Source organism: Puma concolor, chromosome D1 (genome assembly GCF_028749965.1).
Source record: "Puma concolor isolate L17-30 chromosome D1, mPumCon1.1.hap2, whole genome shotgun sequence".
In the NCBI taxonomy this organism is placed as follows: domain Eukaryota; kingdom Metazoa; phylum Chordata; class Mammalia; order Carnivora; family Felidae; genus Puma; species Puma concolor.
The window spans coordinates 93799084-93815488 of record NC_141676.1 but is presented as its reverse complement, the minus strand read 5'-3'; the positions used below and the strand labels follow the sequence as shown (position 1 = coordinate 93815488).

The following is a 16405-nucleotide window of genomic DNA, read 5'->3' as shown; positions in this document are numbered from 1 at the left end:
GGTCCGTGAGTTCGAGCCCCGCGTCAGGCTCTGGGCTGATGGCTCAGAGCCTGGAGCCTGTTTCCGATTCTGTGTCTCCCTCTCTCTGCCCCTCCCCCGTTCATACTCTCTCTCTCTCTGTCCCAAATAAATAAATAAACGTTGAAAAAAAAATTTCAAAATAATCCACCTTATCAATACCATGAATACAAACTTTTAAAACGAAAAAGAAAATGGGGATGAAATAGGGATGCACACTCGGGTTTCTTAAAAATGAGTTTCAAAATGTCACCGAATTTCACACACATATACCCTTCAAAGGTACTACGGTTTAGGGTGATCAGACACATTCCTCAACTGCTGACTCCTTCATGATCGCTCCAGCCTTTGATCCGCGACAGTCCTCACGCTGTACACGCGGGGCCTCAAAAAATGAGAGTAACAGCTGTCACCCATCTTTCAGAGATTTCACTGGAGGAGCCGGTGGGGGCAGGAGGAAGGTGAGGAAAAGCAGCAAAGTGCTCTCCTCAGTCCAGCTGCAGCAAATACGCCATCTAATAGCATGTTAATCTATGGGGGTTACTCTCCTTCTCTTAGAAATGAAAGCATCCCTTAGAGCAGTCATGTGCAATTGACGATGATGCATGCTCTGACCTGCCAAGTAGCTCGGAGGCAGTAGGAAGAACATATAAATCTTACAAACGTAGAGCTGCAGGACATCAAACACCCAGGTCCACATCAGTAACTTGCGGCCATCTCTTCTTACCAGAACTCAGACCCCTCCGAACGAAACGCAGCTCTTCACGGTGCCCATTTTATGCGCACGGTGATGATCGCACCATCATTCAGATCAAACTTCTCGAAAACTGTTGACACCTACAGGCTTCACAACCCTTCCCCCCACGTCCCCAGGGCCTCCATCGAGTCAGCCAAGCGTACAAACTGGTCCTGCTGTCTGCAAAAGCATTTCCTTTCACTGTGGACCATCAAGAGTAGAGGGATAAAATGGAAGTGACTTGGAGTTATGGCACCAAAAAGGCCAAATGAGCAAAGAAATAATCAACTCCACATGAGCCACTTCAGCTCCAACACAATGAAAAGGGCCTAGGACTAACCCCAGGAAAGGTCACGGAGATCAAAGGTCACCAGCAGAAAAAGGCAACAGTGAGCAGCTGCCAGCAATGGGAGTCAGCGTGGTCCTAATTACGCTCCAAAAGAGAAGGGGTCTGAGTGTGGATTTCAGGTCTCTTCACAGTATTTGTGTGTTTAAAAAAGTCAAGTGTTCCTGTTCCACTGTCTTTCAAAGAGCCTATTTCTTCCTGCTTCTAGAACACAGGAAACCAAAAATCACGGAAACAGGCTAATTCTGACACCCACTGTGAACTGGACAGGAGCATTATGAATATTCTAAAACACAGCTGCAAACAGCGAAATTCTCCAAGGAGACTTGGGAGAGATTATTAAAAAGACAAAATACAGCAAGTTTCAAAAGGATTGCTTTGCAGGCACCAAAGAGTCAACACTTGCCACAAATCAGTAGATTTTCAAGCTTGTCACTGGCATTGGCTTCACGGGGAAAAAAATAATAGGGTTATGGTAACCACAAAACAAAAGCTAGCTAAGAGCAAAAATGTTTAAGTTTGCGAAGAACTAGTTAAACTTGAACAGACTGCTCTTACAAAGGTCCAGACAGACATTCGACTAACTTGTTTTGATGAAGGATGAGGAGGAGGAATATGAATGCGTTTGAAAGGGGGCTTTAGAGGAGTGTTGGGTAATAAATTTAATATAGTTGTTATTATGTCCAGGGCATTGTTCAGAGCTTACCAAATGAAACAAATTTTTCCCTGGCTGTTACAAAAGACTCGCCCTCAGGGGTTTGGTTTAGATTTCATTTTAATAACAAGGAAATAAAACCTCAAGGAGAAATTCATTTCCATGAAATATATTCTACTGTATACAATTAAACCTTTAGGACATAGCAAAATAAGGAAAAAATTAGAAATCTAAGAAAAATATCTGTGCTGTAAATAAACTTGAATCAACGCTAGCTGGGCGAGGGATCTCCATCACAATGACTTTTATATTATGTTACCTGCTGAGCTGGAAGCTTCCTAGAGACTTGGAACATAGTGACACTGGTTTCCAAGGACTTCATTCCATCTTTAACCATGGCTGCATAAAACAACCGAAGGAGTTTGGATTTCTTAGGCGCCCCTGCTTTGTTCAACTAGTGACAGGAATTAGATCAGACACAGCTTCATCAAAGCTGTCATAGCACCATGGAAGACTGACCGTGCATTGATAATAGGACTCTTCAAGCACATTCATAAATGGACATACAAGCCAATCATAGATTACTATGTAGTCAGTACCTAATTACCTCAAGTGGACTGTTAAGTCTATAGAAATGTGAAAATACGCGTTGGCCTGTATGAAGAAAACTTGCAGCCCCAGAAAACTTTGATAGGCAGTTAAAGTCAAAGAAATGCTCAAGATACAATGCCCCGATGAACTAGAAAATAGAAAAATCAATTAACATCATGGTATCTTTGTAAACACAGCACAGTACGGCGTGTCCTTTTAGTCCAAAGAAGCAGCCAAAGAAGTAGCTGTATGTAGCCTTAGGCCCAGTCTGTCTACCAGAAATGAAGCAAAGCTGGCCACCAGCATTATGTAGAAAATAACAGTGGCTACATTTCGACATGCAGTTAAGCAACAGTAAATAGGATGGTCAAAAGAAATGATCCAATGACACATTGAAACAGAAATCTCTCTCTCTCTCTCTCTCTCTCTCTCTCTCTCTCACACACACACACACACACACACACAATAAAATACTGGGAAAACCATAGTAGCAGACTGACCCAACTTGGAAGACACATCAACTTATTCCAGTGACACTCCTCTGTGTAAAACTGTTCTGAAAATCCTTTGTTAAATATTTTCAGTGACAATGTGTAAACCAGGTGTAAAAACCATTCTCATTGTTATGATAACATCTGATGTTTAAAACTATAGTGTCCTAACTCCAACATTATCGACAAATTTATTCATTAGTGGCTATTTCCCAATAAATCAAGAACACCAAAATTTTTTTTTACAGTACTATAACCAGTAAAGATAATTCCAAAGGAACTCCAAATTTCGTGGCATAACAGCAATGTGAGACTGAACACACAGCTTACAGATTCTGACTTAGACATACAAGTTCTGGTATTATTTCTTAAAATTTTTTATATTACACTGTATTCAACGTTTCCTATATACACAACATAGCAACACCTTACATGTGTAGAATACAATTTATATGTTGATACATCTATAGACCCTATACTTTTTTTAATTTTTTTTTCAACGTTTTTATTTATTTTTGGGACAGAGAGAGACAGAGCATGAACGGGGGAGGGGCAGAGAGAGAGGGAGACACAGAATCGGAAACAGGCTCCAGGCTCCGAGCCACCAGCCCAGAGCCCGACGTGGGGCTCGAACTCACGGACCGCGAGATCGTGACCTGGCTGAAGTCGGACGCTTAACCGACTGCGCCACCCAGGCGCCCCTAGACCCTATACTTTTAAGGACTTGTCATCATTGGCTTCTATGAACAACATGAGGGGGGTTTTGTCTCATTTTGTTTTGTTTTGTTTTGGTGAGATTTACAGGAGAGTTACAGCTTCACTGTTTATACAATGACATGATTAATGTGGGTCTTGGAATTATAAGAGTGTTGTGGGTTGGATCCTTAGCTTAATAGTCTAAAATCTCTTCACTTGACCCATTTTCTAAGCCAGACTGTGAGTACAGTTGGAATCTGCAGCCTAAAAACACAAAAAAAGCAGTTTCCCATTCATTTACACAACAAAAATGTACTGCATGCTTATATTCAAGGTAGCTGGGGAAAAAAAGATGGGCGGGGGGGGGGGGGGGCAAAAAGTAGAGTAACACAATAGGGACTACCATGATCTCATTTCCTAAGTTTCTGGCATCTTTAACTCTTGGATTACATATAAACAATAGCATTTAAAACTATTTTTTAGGTATAAATAAGTTTCAAGAAGTGACAGGAGCCCTCATTTTTAAAATATTATGTTTAAAAACTACTATAAGGCATTTAAATATATTTTAATAAATATATTTTAAATATATTTTTTAAAAATTAAGTTAGTGCTCCAAATGGATATATTTCTTTTTCCTAGAGAATGTCAGCCAGGTAGAACATTTGCTAATTTAGTGTGGCTTAGGTTCTGTCTGTAAAGGGGAAAAGAACCGCGTAAGTTTTTCCAGCTTTAGGATTCTATGACAAACCTTTTACAAGTGCCGTGTTTAAGTGAGGGGAAAAAAAAAAACACTTAAAAGCTCAGGTGCAACTCTTATACAAGTTTTGCCTCATCTCTGGCAAACTCCAAAAAAGACTGCACTTAATGAAAGAAGGAAAGGGGTGGGTGTGGGGGGGAATCCAGCCAAGGTATCCAAAATCAACACATTTTCAGCTCTAAAAATTAAGTCAAAAGCATATATAGCTCACTTCAGTTTGCAAACAGAAAAAAGAGTATTTGTGTTAACTCAGAAAAAAAAAAAAGCTAAGTTGAAAAGAAAATTTTTTTACACGTAATTTTAGTCGGAGACTATTTTACGATTTCATTGTAAAAACCTATAGAGGTGGCCCCTTTATTTCATATCCAACTAAAAAAACTGGAGAAATTTCCCTGGCAAATGCTCTTGCATTGTGAAAGTGTCCTTCACCGTTTTACAGTCAAATTATCTCTAAGGTACTCGCAGAACTCTGGAAACACTGTTAGAGAGACATGTAAAAGTTGTTAGGAACATGTAAAACAATGGAAAAGATCGGTCTTCTTGTGAACACTCAGTATTTATCTTCAACCACTGCTTATGAAGAAAATGGCCTTCCCAATTTTAACACTTGGGTTATCAAGCTTTCCAAGAATTTACGTTGAAAACATTTCATAACTCTACATAATCATCTCCTTTTTCTCTTCCTAGCTTCCCTGCCAACCTAAGTAAGTCTACTTTAAGAGGAAAGGCCCAGATGGCAGGTGTGGGTGTTCCAAAACATCAGATATTATTTTGTTTATTTGAATTACATTCTTTGCTTGAACAGCCTCGGGGCGCACATAAAACATACTACTAATTAAAATAACCAACAGCAGTACCAATAAAACATCTAAAAAGCAGCCTTTATATAGAGAGACTTTTAGGTGCTTGCCTCCTGACCTCAGTACAGGGAACAATGAAGGTGCACTGAAAACCAAGTGAGGCATTTCTATTTCTTTTAGAGAAAGATAAAAAGCCAACTTAAGGTTGTGGCAAGATGGGAACCCTCCTTGATGCTGATGCATCGTCAACCCTTGGGCACATGTATCTCACAGACAAACATCTGGCACGAGAAATGGCAAAGAAGCCACATCCCAGGACAGACGACTGCATACTGACAACTTACTAGGTTTAATCTACAGCACTGGTTCCCAGAAATTCGGATTTCAATAACCAGTGATACTGAAAACTAAGGCAATACACCTGGATGATCCCATGCAAGCCGGCCAACCATTCGCCAAGAATACTTTTTTAGACAAATTAAAAACTGCCATCCACTATCGTCTCAGTGGAACAGAACAAAAAGGCAGGCAAAACATAGTTTCAGAATAAATTTAACTGTAGAAAGCAATCACTACATGTCTTTTGGTCCACTGCTCCTCATTTTACTCCAAATATAAAATCTTCATCATAAACGATGCTGCTTTGAAGACTGATGTTGAGAAACAACTAATCAATAGACCTAAGTTTTCATTGTCTTAACTCAGTATATTTAATATTATTATATATATTATCACCTGTCATGTATTACAAGCATAGTATACATAATTGTTACATAGTATATTATAATATACGTATAGTATAATAGTCAATACCAACCTTTGGTTACAATATAGGCTAAATCACGCGCCCCCCCCAATGGAGCATTGAACACAGACATCCCCATAGCTTTTCATCCTAAATCTCAACCAACAAATGTCCCTAAAACAGCATTTTCAATCTTCTTGGTATTGCCAGGTTTCTACCACTCAAAGATACCCCTCTGGTACCAGAGTGTCATCCCTTCTCTTCATTAGTAACATTCCCCTCCAAAATAGGTCAAGCTTTTAGACCCTGCCAGGAAAACGGTGTTTCAGACGCAGGAAATTTACATGTATACATCCCTACATTCAACTAAAAAAAAATCCATTACTCTCTCTCCACACACCGCTCTAAAACTTCGTGCTTTAAAACTTCTTTCCTTCTTCAGTAATGGCTTTGATTTTCATTTTAACCTGATTTCCCCCGGGTCAAAATTATGGCCAACGAGGATTCCTTGAAGAGAACGTGCACAATTTGACTTCATCTGACTCTTTATACTGTGAAAAAAAAAAAAAGAACTAGGCTAGATACTTACAGGTCACATAAATGTGAAAAATTCCTACCTGACCTGGATTAACCACTAGTTTGTCAGTTCCATGAGGGGAAGGAGCCAGGTCTATTTTGCTCACCACTATGTACCATACCTGGGAAGTTTCTTGCACAAAATGAGTGCTTAACAAATGTCGATGAATGAATGAATGTACATTGAGAGAAACCCAGCAATGTTTCCTGTGAATTATGAAGTTATTTCACAGACTACTAATTTAATATGCTTAAAAACATTCTAGTAAGCCAAAAGAGAAGATACAAGAATAGTGTCCCACTCCTAAATAGTAGTTTAAGACAATCAACACTAATGCTTTATGACCTGTTCACTGAGTTTATTTGGTCTTTGATGGACGTGAACACCCATATTTTCCTATTTTTTATTATGTCAATTTTTTTTAAATCAATAGCTAATAGTTATGTGCTGTATAATGTGATAGGTACTTAAGCCCAAATGACTAACACAGTGCAGGACACAGCATTACAGAAAAGCCACAGGCAAAAGTGAGAAGACAGTAAATAAAAGATGTTATCAAAAGTTCTTTTCAACCTGAAGAGAAAAGGATACTATCGACAATATCAGAAGCACTATTATCACTTTGCTCACCCACAGAAATAACCCAGTAGAGTCCGCAGAAACATTCACCATGAACTTGAAAGTCATAAAGGCATAGGGCCAACAATAGGTAAATGCAATTCTCTGCTTTTACTACAGTTGAAGGGTTTGTAGCTAAAACAAAAGACTTCATATACTTACGACAGAGATTGGCATTACAGACGAAAATATCAGGGCTTCTTACCGTACATACTCATGTTTCCTGCAATGTGGCATGAATTTCTGTAAGGTCAAAACCATGTAAACAAAATCCTGCCAAATAAAGTTGTTATTAAATTTAGGAAGATAACTCTCAAGGAGGTGTTTCAAACATACTTAGATAGTACTGGCCAAATTCATTGGGTGAAACCACAGAGAGTTATATAAACTCCCTTAAAACTATCGAGTCAATCTGTCCCACCTCTTGCCAACACTTTTTAAAGTACTGAATTTGGCAAAAAAAATACCTAAGGAAAACAAGCACATTTTTTAAGCAAAATGCCACAATGGTAATTTATACACACACATGAGGTGGATTAGTCACTCCCTGTCAATACCGGACAAAATCAACTCACTGATTTATCTGCATAAACAAATGTTTGTCTTTATACGTATTTATAAAATTAAGATTTTAAAAGGTCGTACAAGCACTTACTACGTCCGAGTTACCGGAGAAAGACTCAAATGCTTCAGTCAGTAGATCTGTCATCTTTCTGCCCCAGCACCAAAGAGCGATGATCCAGTCCCAGTGGTGATGGTAGGTCACTTGGAAATGATTTAAGGAGGCGGGGCTCTATGTGCAGCATGAAAAACCTTGCCAAATAATTCTGATACTCTACCCCACCCTTGCCTCTTGCTTCCACTAGGCAGGGAGTTAACTGGCTTTACTGTGTGTGAAAGTAAATCTACTTGTACATCTTACCAAACAGCTGTCTTATGAAATTAATTATTCTAAAGGATAACAACTACCAATTATTAAGTTTATTGGTGAAAGATTTTACATGCATTATTGTTGATCCCCACAACATTCCTAAAGATGGGTATTGTTTCCATTTTACAAGTGAGGTAACAGTAAAGAAGAAAACTCTAGTAACCTCCCCAAGATTCTAGAGCTTATAAAGGGCAGGGGTAACATCTGAACCCAGGGCAATCCCAGGCCTATGCTTACCTCTTACCCCTTTCTACCTACAGCTTCCTAATTAAAAGAAAGGCCTTGAGTAGAAATCTGGTTTTATGTCCATTGATGTCCGTGAGAAACCACAGTCACTTCCCATTCTGGAGGGATTCTCCAAACTGTCAGGTTTTAGTTTTCTTTCTCTCTCTTTTTTTTTTTTTTTTTTAATTTTTTCAAGCTCCAGCAACTTTTATTCTCTCTTTCTCGATTTTAATCTGCGAAATGATTGTCGGAGGGACGAAAATTATTTTTTATAAATTTCACTGTGTTTCTGCGCTTCTGGAACTCAATTACTGTAAACTTACTGTGAATCATTAGCCAGACAATGAAGGCAGGACACAAGATTTCAGTGCCTAATTTGCATTCGTGTTTTTGGGTCATGTCTGTGACATGTGAAAGTCACATGAAGTTACAGAATACAGAGTACAAAGGAAGTTCTGAAACAGGTAAGAGGAAAAGCAGATGTGAATTATCTTCCAGCTCATGGCGGTATAAGTGTGACAAACTCAAAAAGCATGTCATGGCACACAGCCTTATACAACATCATGAACACACAAATTACAAAGATCCCCTATCACTCTGGCTCATCGGCAATAAGCAAATATTAATACATACAAACACTTCATTGAATGGGTTGTTTAATTGCTCAGTACTATATATATAGCAGTGCACTTTTAAAGTGATTGCCCACAAAATATTGGACCAGTAGTTAAAAACAAGGTCATTATTAAAAAAAGAAAAACCGTACTAATCACGCTTAAAATTTTAAAACAATCATATGAAATAAGCAAGTGAAATATAAAACAAGCAAAAGTTTCTTTCTACAATACTGACAATCTAAAAAATGTTTTAAAGATTTTACATTTTTGAATTATATTGGTTTTGTGGTAATATATTTATTTTGTAAATTTTAGTTTTACAAGAAGTTTGCATCTAGTTTCTTTTCTATATAATTAAGAGATTCGTAATAAAAATCATTTAATCAGTAATAGTTTATAAGAATTTTGCCCTTTGACAAAGTTTGAGCGCTGACCCCCTTTTTAGCAAAATACATTATCATCTCAGTTAAGACACTATGTTCACTAATCAAACACACAGCTATTTCCTTGATCACACACATCCCTGCAAATCTGAGTTGAGAGTGGGGTTGGGGGACAGAACAAGAATTACAGTTTCAAATACAAGATTCACAGTCCCCCAAATCAAAACAGTTAAAAGAATCCTATAAATGCCACCTACCTCCAAAGCCACCAAGACCACCACCCTAAGAAAACTCTATAAATGCAATACAACCAAGCTTTATCCTCTATGTTATAGGACCCAGAAGGAATATCTTTTTTTATTTTTTTTTAACGTTTATTTATTTTTGAAAGACAGAGCATGAGCGGGAGAGGGGCAGAGAGAGAGGGAGACAAAGAATCTGAAGCAGGCTCCAGGCTCTGAGCTGTCAACACAGAGTCTGACACAGGGCTCGAACCCACGAACCATGAGATCATGACCTGAGCCAAAGTCGGATGCTTAACTGACTGAGCCATCCAGGCACCCCTGGGAATACCTTAAAGTCTGTGCATTTACAGAGTTGTGGCACAACGTTTTCTCCTGCAAACGCATTCAGTATCACTACAAAAATTACCGTGTTTCCCTGAAAACCCTGATTCCAGTGATAGAAATACAATAGTGAGGCCAACCAGCGGACTAGAAGAAAACAGATGGAGTTTTCAGCGCTTAACTGAAAGAATACAACAACAACAACAAAATGCATAAGTGCCTCCTTCCTGAAGCATTATTACTGTCACTGTGGACAACAACCAAAAAAAAAAAAAAAAAAAAAAAACCCTACGGATAAAGAGGGAATGGCCAGCCAAAAAGGGAAGACTGCCCACCACCTGTCATGTTCTGGTTCCACAATCCCCTCTTCAATTTTTTGGATGCACCTCCACCGCTAAACTTCGATCTTCAACAGTCACTTGAGGGCAACATACTTAAGCCGGCCAACTAGAAACAAAATAGGGGAGTGGCCGGGGTGGGACTGACAGTGTGCATAACTGGCCTATCTCCATGTCAAATATTTGCATCTGATGATTCCACATCTATTCTATTTCTCTCTTGGAAACAACTTGGGGGTGGCACTTTATTGGTGGTCTTTAATGCTACCAATCCCAGTTAAGTGTTTATCTGTTCTGACCATATGTAAGCCCAAAAGAAAAGTAACAAATTTAAAAGGACGTAAGAGTCAAGCTCATTATTTAAGTATACATATAAGAATTCCAGAAAACACCGGGATTTCCCATAGATAAGAAGATTTGCTGGGGATGGGGCACCTGGGTGGCTCAGTCGGCTAAGCGTCCAACTTCAGCTCAGGTCATGATCTCACAGCTTGTGAGTTTAGCCCCACATGGGGATCTGTGCTGACAGCTCAGAGCCTGGAGCCTGTTTCGGATTCTGTGTCTCCCTCTCTCTCTGCCCCTCCCCTGCTCACGCTCTCTCTCCCCTTCAAAAATAAATAAACATTAAAAAAATTAAAAAAGAAAAAACATTTGTTGGGGAAATTATCAACAGAAAATTAGCAAAGGGTACCAACAATAGTCCTTGCTTCTAAGAACATGTCAGTGAAGGTAGGTATGAAGTACATCTCTCACAAAATAAATTTTATTTTCTTGGTATTAAACTGAAGTATGTTTACACTGAGTTTGGGGAGATAAGAAGGGAGAAGGGGAGATCACAAAGTTACAAAATTGAACATGTGGAACAAGAGAGTCAAATGGTGTTCACTTGTTTGGAAAGTCAAAGGAATGTTCCCAAAAGTTCCCCATTAGCTCTTACTAATTGAGCTAATTGAGTATTAGCTCAATACTCACCCAACTGTGCTCTTTGCTATGCACTGGGTTCTAACCAGTCCAAAAACATATAATCAATTCCAGCATATTCCCCCATTTGTGGCTCCCCAGAGTTTAATCCCCACTCATTTGATTCTGATTCCACAGTTTCTAATTCACTGTGTCACCATAATACCCCCTTTTGTGGATATGAGCCCATCTCACCGATAGCAATTATAACAATTAGAGCAGCAACACCGCCCTCGAGAACCATCTACCTGATCATACGAACACTAAAATGAGATGGCCAAGAGCCTGATGAGCTATCATTCATTCCCATTATACAGGTGAAGAAACCAAAGCACAGGGAGGTCATGTCACTAGACTGTAGTGCAAGCTGGCTTTGACCCCAGGTACTCACTCTCTAGAGCTTACCCTCATCCAAACCCCTATGATACGATGCCTAAAAATTCCCAGAATTTTACAGAAAACTAATTCATTCTCAATTCAACTGTTCCATTAATGGAAATTCCACATGCTAAGTTTACCTAAAACAAGTTGTGGGGTTGGGGGAGCTGTCCGCCAGTCCTTAGTAGCCCACCATCTACTAAGCAGCATATGAATGATAAAAAAAAAAACAATTCTCTTCTAGTTGAGCTAAGCACCCTACATAGAATAATGATGTAAAGCATTGCAAGAACATTCAGCACATTCCAGTCACACCTAGTATCAGTCTGTTGGGAAAGAAACAAATAATGCAGCAAAGAAATGAGTCACAACACCCCACAGCCCAAATATGCTCTAACAATTGTCCAAATCATTTTCATACCCTTAGAGAGCAAGGGGTTGAAAAATTAAAATTAAAGCTGAAGACTTTCCAAATAATTCAATTTCACAAGAGAACAAAGAAGAAAATTATAGGTTAAAACTTCCACTATACTAAAGAATATCAAAGAAACATCAAAGAAAACCATTATTTAAAAGATGTTAAAAATATCGGGCAGGAACCCTAATATTTTAAGAATTTAATCATGTAAAAGCCAAATTAACCTGCTGACATAAAAGTATTATTTTAAAGCCATTTAACCATTACCTAAAACAACATACAAATTAATACATATTAATCACTATACACAAAACTACATTATAGACTTGGCTTATACTGGGCAATTAGAGATCTGAACAAGTATTCATTCTTGTTCAGTTTCTCTTCTTTCAAAAAAAAAAAAAAAAGACTTACAGACGAGCCTCATCAATCATTAAGAGGGCCTGGTTCTGGTATTATATGAGCTCTGTCAACTTTAATCAAATTGCTTGCCAGATCGTAGATAAGTAATGACTTGCTTAGGTTAAGCAAGGCCAGAGTTTTCCTTCTGTAGTATATACATCTCCAGAGTGAAAATAAACAGCCTCACACCTCTTACTGGAAGCTGGTCTCTGTTGCTATCACAACTCACTCTTCACTCCAATGAAGGAGGAGCAAAATTTGCCTTTAAGAATGTCTATTTTTCTTTCTTCTCGATCTTGTCATCAAAACCATTTTTAAACTATTTCATTAAACAGTTAATGACTGGCTTGATTTTCACCAAAATAATACAAATTAGCTGTCATTAAATGCTTTAGCGTTAGCATTTGTTTTAGCCAACCTTATACAGGGACACAAAACGAAAGAGAAGTTAACAACTGGTCAAAGCAACATTAAAAGCATCATGTAAAACTGCAAAGTTTGAGGGGTGCCTCGGTGGTTCAGTTGGTTGAGTGTCCCGGCTTCAGCTCAGGTCATGATCTTGAAGTTTGTGAGTTCGAGCCCACATCAGGCTCTGTGCTGACAGCTCAGAGCCTGGAGCCTGCTTCCGATTCTGTGTCTGCCCTTCCCCTGCTCATGCTCGGTCTCTCAATAATAAATAAACGTTAAAAAAAAAAAAATTAAAAAAATAAAATTAAAAAAAACTGCAAAGCTTGAATTCATTTTCTAACAAATCTAAGAAATGAAAAACCAAATTATGTCTTGATAATCATCCGTCATGTTTTGGATACAGGGGTATCATGGAACAACCATTAAGAGAAAAGAACATCTCAATGTAGATTTGATGTTCATTCTACAAAGACACAAATGTAAAATGAGATTTACTTCTAAAAAGCTCCTTTGCGGGGCGCCTGGGTGGCTCAGTCGGTTGAGCAACCGACTTCGGCTCAGGTCATGATCTCGCAGTCCGTGAGTTCGAGTCCCACGTCGGGCTCTGTGCTGACAGCTCAGAGCCTGGAGCCCGTTTCAGATTCTGTGTCTCCCTCTCTCTGACCCTCCCCTGTTCATGCTCTGTCTCTCTCTGTCTCAAAAACAAATAAAATGTTAAAAAAAAAATTAAAAAAAAAAAACTCCTTTGCTATTTTCCTGATTTTACATAGAATTGGAAAGGGCTTCCAAACCTCATTTCAGCTGGGACATTCTGTTAGAGAAATTTCCAAGCGCCTGCTTTAAAGAAATGTGCTAGAAAGCAAGGATCCCTGTGGCTAGAAATAAAAATAAAGTAACCTCTGTAGAGGAAAGAGTTCAAAACTATAAGACACCAGGGAATCAATTTTATCTTAGGCAAAATTCACTTCCATATCTTCTGTGAGGTCAACAGAATCCAGAATGCAGAGTCTGTGGTTTAGAAATGTCAAAGAAATGTCAAAGAGAAAACAAAACAAAACAAAACGTAGAAGTATTTTATTCTCTTCCTAAGCACAGACAAATGTGCAATTATAATCTAATTTAAGCTTTAGAAGAATGACTACAGTTTCAAAGAACCTCCTTTCCCAGCATTAGAGAGATGTTAAAGATCTAACTTTCAACTACATGAAAACTCTCATAAACACGATCCTAATGCTCAATCATGTATTGTCCTCATGGTTTCCACTCTCATGACAATTTTACTGTTTCGTACATTTAAGCAGAAAAACAAACACACACCACCATCAGAAAGAGGAGATCATTCTGCGTCTGGAATAAAAAGAACCACAAGGCAGGAGTCGTCATCGCTGGAACACTTCACAAGGCGCTAAGTGAGCAAGGCGGGTGATGTGGTTCTCCGCTGCAACCCCACACAGGACAGCACTTCCCTTTCCCAGGCTGCAGCACACCAGACAGACAAGAGTCCTGGTCTGCAAAAGCAATACGGTCACTCCTTCGTCACCACGTCACCTGTTGTTAAACTGCCAGAGTTTACATCCGCTCCAGGTAAATCAGATACAGAAGAGGTTAGTATTTCTCAGTGAATTAGAAAGAACTTCCACAAAGCAAACGGGGACTTCCTTTGTGTACCAAATATCAAGCGAAAGGATTTTTTTTTTTATCCAGAAAACTCGCATTTCACATGAAGGGGGCGGGAGGCGGGGGTGGTAGGAAGCCTGCATTGCAGAAAGGAAAAACCGAAAACTCAGTTTCTCTTTCTTGGTTGTTGAAGGGCCATGGGAGTTCGATAGGGGGTGCCTGCTGATTTGATTCCACAACCAGCTGACATCTGTGACCACAACTAATTAAGTATTCTGTATGTATGCGCAGCCAGCTAAGAAAACACTGAATCTGATCTTTGTCCTGCAGGGTTAATCATTTCCTCATCTTTTTTCCCTGATAATCTCCTATCTCAAAGAGAAATCCCAAAATAAGTAAAACACTGACAATGTCTCTTTAAAACGATTTGTTATTTTCCCGCGGAATGGGATACAGCCAGGACTTGGAAGGTTCACATTTAGAAACCCACTTTGGGAGCTGGCTACAAGACCCCTACTGACAATAGTAAGATGTATGTAGTCAAATCCCTGGGCTAAAATTTATTTGATGCCACAAAATGCTGATATCAATCTCTGCACGAGCTGCATTGTATGATTAAAAACCCCACTGTGGCTGCTGTCATAGTAACAAATGTGAAATTACTTTAAGACCTAACCACTACGACAATAGCTCTTTTAAAATGCATCCTCAAACACAAAAGAAATAACAAATAATGACAACTGTGTTTGCTAGCCTAATAGGAGACCACAGTTAACAACCCATCTTATAATGACTCAAATTGGTTTTTGTTAGCCACGGGATTTAAAAAACTTAGCTCCAAAATGTAAGAAGTGTAAGAAGAAAATTATGTGAAAGACCTATATAGGTCTACAGTCAAAGCCCAATTCAAACACAAAATAATCTAAAACATGATCAACAGAGATTGAAATTAGAAATTCAAGGTAGAGTTCTGATGTGTTTTAATCTCAATATGGATTTGACCATAAAGAAAGAAAATATGCCTAATCATCAATAAATAGAAATCAAACAAACGGATAAAGAGATCAGATTATAATAGGACTTGAAAATACATCTTAAGCGGAAATATCTATTTAGAATACAGTTTGACATATACTTTACCCCAACAGAACTACACAGTCCTTACTATAAAACTAAACTTGTAATTCCACTTTGGGTGAACATCCAAGATTTGATGAAAGAAAAAAAATGAGCTTGTTTAAAAAGGTGATCACAGTAAGACGAACCCACAAAGTAAATCATGGACAGAATGTAATAGTTAGACTTTAGTATGGTTCTATTCAGGAGTTTAACAATCTATCAAGAACAATAAAAGTATCTTCTCAGTATTGAGTGGTCCCAGGATCTACTGACCTGCTATTCAGATGCCTAGACCCAAACTGAAATCCTGGTATATGAGGGGTCGCTAAGTCATGGTAACAATCTAAAAATCTAATTTCACGACGAGAGTGAACAGGGGAAAACAGGTGGGAGGAAACACTATATTCAATCAAATTGAACTGACTGGCAACACGATGTTATTTTACCAGTGTTTATAAAAAGAATTAAATGGCACCTTTTCTACAAAACTGTACTGTCGCATCTGTAATCACACCCAGACATTTACCCTCACGTGAGTATTTTTAAAAGCCAATTGTCAGGTTTTGTCAATACATCGTGAGCTATATAATATCAAGCCAAATAATGAAGTTTAACTCCACTTTATGGATGAGGGTTCCTCATACCCACCCCTCCTACTCTCCTAGTCACCAAACTGAGAGGAACAGTTTAAATTATTGAAACAGAGGTGAATGATAAACAGCATGGCCGTTTCAACTGAAACTATGTTCACTCCCTAATTCTTCTTGCCTGTTACTCACTGTGTTGTTATTTTGCTATACACACACCCTGAGGCCAAAACCATGAAAATAAGCCAAAATAAATGGACAAGAAAAATGTCTTCTCCCTAGCTTACGATGCTATTTTTGTTTTTATTGGAATAAAAGAGGCTGCCAAGTTCTGATGTCACTACAGTAATTTCATGGCCTGATAAAAGTAGTATTTTATCCATTAAACATCTGTCCCCCTTGCCAAATTTACCTCCAAGCAGG

At 38.6% G+C, this 16405-nt stretch overlaps 1 protein-coding gene across 5 annotated transcripts in view; it reads right to left on the bottom strand.

Moving 5' to 3' along the window:
* The window catches only part of CDON (cell adhesion associated, oncogene regulated), a 101894-nt gene that overhangs the window by 75329 nt on the left and 10160 nt on the right, over positions 1-16405 (bottom strand). The window contains exon 1 of one of the 5 annotated variants that reach the window (XM_086678737.1): positions 7679-8995. The exons of 3 other annotated variants lie outside the window; for them this stretch is intronic. The gene's annotated coding sequence lies outside the window, so the exon portion shown is untranslated. Of the gene's footprint in view, positions 1-7678; positions 8996-16405 lie in introns of those variants that run through there. One more of the 5 variants, XM_086678735.1, reaches the window with a different exon arrangement.